Source organism: Plasmopara halstedii (genome assembly GCF_900000015.1).
Source record: "Plasmopara halstedii genome assembly, contig: Scaffold_444, whole genome shotgun sequence".
In the NCBI taxonomy this organism is placed as follows: Eukaryota; Oomycota; class Peronosporomycetes; order Peronosporales; family Peronosporaceae; genus Plasmopara; species Plasmopara halstedii.
Window position 1 is genome coordinate 89,128 of NW_020187364.1, and position 5,390 is coordinate 94,517.

Sequence of the window (5,390 nt, forward strand, 5' to 3'; positions counted from 1 at the left end):
AGCATGTATACACGTTCTGTGTTCAAGAGAACGAAGCGCTTCGAAGCTGGGCCCTACTTTTCTCTACCTTCTAAAGGTTCAACAGAACTCAGATTTTCCCCGGTAGGGCGCTACGCGCATTCTGGGGTTTCCAGTTTTCCCGCGACAAACCAGATTGGTAAGAAGCGAGACGACGATACGATGAACAATTACGCGCTTTGCGCAGGGGACAACCATTCCGAAAGTGACGGGTGTCTACATAGACAAAACACCGTCGGGTGTTCAAATGCGGCAAGGAGGGCTTCCAAATTTTTTCCAGCAGATCTGACATCCATTGGCTCAGGCCCGCTCGACGAGCTCTGAAAGTGTGCATTCCATCCAAGTTGTGCCGACTTGAAATTGAATATGGCCTTAAATGCCACATTCACCACTTCTTCAAATGAAGAAGGATCCACACGGAAGACTTCCATCCTGGGCGGAAGCCCTCCATAAAGTCGGACACTGCGACCGCCTCGAGGAGAGAATCGACTGCCATCTCGGCAATGGGAGCTCATTACTCATAAACAAAGTTCACCAATTCCTTCTTGCCCTGTCGGGCGGCAAGCAAACGCGATTACACGCGATATACATAGTAACTTCAATACTAGGCTCATTGAGCAGACAAATGGAAGAAGGATCTGGTGGTGTTGTGGTGCCTTAAACATGTGAGTTTTGCTCGAGGGGAGTGTAACGGTGTCATACAAGATGGTGTGATCACACAATGGTGTGGGTTTCACAAGATGGTGTGATGATACGATAGTGTGACTACACTTAGAAAAGAAATCAATAAGTGGCTGAAGCAGCCAGTAGTTATACATTAAAGAAGATTATACTGCATAGATAGGATTTAGATGTAGGTTGCTTTGCCGCAAATAAAACCGAGAAATACGCTATACATTTTAAACGAAGGAGTTACAAAGCCTCGTTTAAGGTTGTGGTTACTCTTGGAGTAAGCGGATTGCGATCCGCTTCACACCTACTGGCTCTCAGTATGGGAGAGGTCACCGACCTTAATTAAGCTTCCTCTTAGCGAAACAGCTACGGCAGCCCCGCTGCTGTTACAGCCTGAGTTCGACAAGCTCTTTAGTCGCAGGGGTGCTCGACCAATGACTCGAGTCGCGTATTTATGCGGTATTGGACCGATTACTTGTCCTGAAGGCATACCACGAAGCCTCGCGTGTGTTCCATACGATTAATTGTATCAATTGGGAGGCAACGATATGCCGAGCTCCTCCCCCACTTACATCGAAGACACCACCCATCGCCCAAAGCAAATGTCGCAGTCCATTCATAACAAATGGCTTAATTCCAGCGAATGAATGCGCCGAATGTTCACAGCGAACGCAACCAATGGTAACAAGGTACTCATTTCTGCGGGACTTGTTATCCCGAAATTTCTCAGCACACCACCGACCACTCAATTAGCACGTTTTGTTTGTCCTTCGGTCTCCGGGTGTACTGCAATGGACATATCTATGCGATTGCCAAGAATTAGGAAATGTCTTTCCAAAAGGCACTCATGAATCGTTTATTACGATCTGAGATGATGGCGTCTGGCAACCCGTGATTGCAAAAAACGTAATTGATGTAAAATTCAGCCAAACATTCGAGATATATGGTATCGCTACACGGAACGATGCAAAACATCCTGCTGAGTCTGTCAACAAGACGAGCACCCCATTGTGGCCATCAGCATTCTAGAAGAAGCCAAACATATAGTCGAATCAGACTGACTTTCAACAGTCAGTAGGAACAGGAAGAATCTGCACAGAATATGGCACTTGCCTTTGTCGTACGCTGTGCACGCGCTGATAGTCCTCGCATGTCTTCACGTATCGTGCCACCCAGGGGTCACTAGATTATTATACTGAGAGACTGGTAGGTCTTCCACGGCCGAAGTGACCGTCCATTGACGTATTATTCGCCTTGTATTGTACTTCAAATCATCATTATGGTAAACCACAATCCGTGGCTCGTCGTCACGTACAACTTTATAGTGAAGAAGACCATCCTTCAATGCATAACCATGAAGCCCCGAATTCAATCGACTAGAAATCGTGTGGCCTGAATCTCCATATCACTCGATGACAGTGCTCTGACAATCGGACACATATTCATCCTTTACATACGCCTGACGAAATCTTGCAAAGTGTATAATCGGTGCTACCAAAGTATTAGTCCTTTTTTGGTTATCATGTTGTGTTCGTACAGACCCTGCGAAGGTCAAAGCAATCGTGGAGGGGCCAACGCCATAAAAGCAAAGAGACTAGAGAAGATTGATTGATCTATTTGATTACCTGCATTGCTTCTCGTTTAATTTCTTGGACATAGTACGCCCGCTATCAAACTTGCTGGAGAATAATGTAACATGGGAGTAGTCATCCACTTGTGAAGATGCATTCACTCAAATCAAGAACAGCTTGTTGAAAGCACCGGATCAAAGACAGCTTGTTGAAAGCACCATTGCACGCAGATGATACAATGCCGTATAGCGTGGCGTGTGATACTTCTGAATTTGCGATCAGTTATGCATTATTGCAAAAAGACTCAGAAAGACACAAGTTTGTCGTGTCATTTCATTCGCGACAGCTCAAGCCAGAAGAGAAGAACCACTATGACCACGACAAGGACTATTAGCGATGAAAAATGACCGGGTGTCGTTTCGGGTAAATCTCTTGGGGTAAACTCCAATTGTCGTCTATACGGAAAGATAAAAAGATCACGCAATTCTAGGTTATGCAGCTCAGCCGCCTCATTTGTCACAGCGAATGGCTCGCTGGTTGTCATTCTTCGCAGAATACGACTCAGCGATCGTCAACATGCCAAAGAGGCTGAACGCGCTGGCAGACGCATCGTCATGTCGTCCTGATTATGAGCTAGCTCATATCATCTATATTGAAAGCTATGTATTCGATATGATAGCTTTTCATTGCAATGAATATTCATACATACGGTCTAGCAACGCTCGGAGGTGTTCTAAGTGCATTTCTTCGGCAGATCTGCTACATTCGTCCTTCAAATGAACAAAATTTTCGTCAAAATATATTTGTGCGAAGCGTCACAGAGGTCGAAACAGATGTGAGATCAATTGATTGAACGTTGCCGGGGCATTGGATAGTCCTGGTGGTACACAAGACGCTCCCATAACATTCCGAGCAGTGTATCATCAACCGTCAAAGAGACAACCCCCTCCCACATCAAGATTAGGTAATATCCATCGATCATATCTAGTATAATAAACTCTGTGCAGCCGGATATACGGTGGAGCTTTTGCGAGAGGAATTGTCTGCGCGGTCAAATTGTTAAAGGCGTGAACAATACGCCATTTACTATCTAGTTTACGCAAGCAAAATGTCAGTGCGCTGAAAGGCGACTTGATCTCCGTTACCAATCCAGCAACTTGCTATTTGAAAAAGAATTCGCAATGGCTCTGTACACGCGACAGTGGCCACTGTCGAAGCACCGCGTGTTTTGAATCAGGTTACAATAACTTCGTGTCGAACGCCACGATCGAGTTAGATTCCAGAGATCGAGTTCGCACTAAAGATGTCATCTCTGTATTATAAAACAAGTGAATAATAAGAACCAGTCGGATCCGATCTTCTGCGTGATTCCACACGCTGTCGAAATACATCGAGAACCGAATCATTCAGAAACTGATGATGAGCGTTGTTCTGCTGAACCGGACTTCGGCTATAGCAACACGACCACAACAACGTCAGCGGTGTAAGTAGTCAACGTAAGTGACTTCATCGAGCTGTATCAGTCCTTCCATCGGTTTCAAAATAACATATGCTCTATTATTTCATCTTGGGAGGTAGAACGCTGGGTAAACTCACTCACGGACTCCACCGCATTTAGAGCGGAAGTATCAACACCCACTGACCCACAATCCGACTCAACCACTGTATTAGTGGGAGTATTGGCAAGTCCAGCCACAGTCGATTTCTTTGACTTTCCATTACACACATCATTCTGTCCTGAGGGGAGCAACAACCGACATCTCCCACATATAATACTTCCGTTGGGCACATAGTCATGTCCACCAACGATTCATTTGTTTTCAAGTGTGTAATTTTGGGCACCCCTCAATCGGTCAGCACACTTCTTGATTAGCACTAGTGGTCAATCCATTCGATTTCGTGCCTTCCCTATCCTGGAAAATAGTCAATTGCATGAGTTATAGCAATGAAGTGTGTCTCATTACCAACAGCATTCGACTACCAATCACTTGAGTGCTTTTTCCGGTACATAGTAAAGTGGGTTCGTCATTCCCAACAGCTTCAACTACGACACGAGAGCTAAAATTATCATTTTCGATGGCCAATCGATCCATGGCTTGTACTTCTCAAGCCACGGTATACCTAAAATCATGTCATATCGTTTGTCCGTCTTGAGGACTGTGAATTCTTCCTTCGGGTTAAAGTCTTCACATTTCACTTGAAGACAATCGTCATTTTGTTCGCGGTGACTGCCGCACAGTGAGATTAAGCTATCTAGTGCATCCGAAAGCACTAAGTCATTTTTAGAAGTACTTTGCTATCGCTCGTATTTACGCAACGCTCCGGAGTCAATCAAGACACTAAACGGACGACCGTAAGCTTTCAGACTCGGTCTGACCACGAGGAGACCACCTCAACTCGTTTCGTTAACGGAGGACAACATCCTTTGAGGGCTAAACCCTCATTCGCAGCTCTACCCTATCGAAGGGCTCGTTGGGTAACATGGTTGTGGTATGTGGAAAGTTTGAACAAGATAGCTCATTTTGCTGCAATGCCGGACACCATTGACACTGGCAGTTTCAGAGACGCGGTTTGTGTATCGTGTCTTTCGACTTCATGGACCTCCGAAGTCAATTGTCTCTGACAGAGACCCACGCTTCAGTGGGAAGTTCTGGTTTGAAATCGTCAGGGTGCTCGGCACCAAGTTGACTATGTCAACAGCGGATCATCCGCAGACCGATGGTCAAACTACGAGCGTGAATCGCGTCGTTGAAGACGTTCTTTGCAGCGTCTGCGCTGAGACGCCAAAGTGCAGGAGCGCCATGCTGCCTCTTGTGAAGTTCGCTTTGAAACGTGCAGTGCATGCATCTATTAATAACACGTTGTTCTACGTGAACGGGCTTGTTAATCGCCATCCCATGATTCAGAGCTTGATGGGGGGAGTAGCCAAAAGGCTAGCTGATGTCAGTCTCTTCTTTGTGTCTAGAGACGTTGAAGACTTCCTGTCTACAAGACCGAGTGTCCTACGAGACATGCAGCAAGAATATGCAGTTGGAAGAAGCAGAAAAACCGTTGAAAACTTTGATGTTGGAGATCTGGTTTTATTAAATTCTAAAAACCTTCCTACACATGCAGTATCTGTTGTATTCA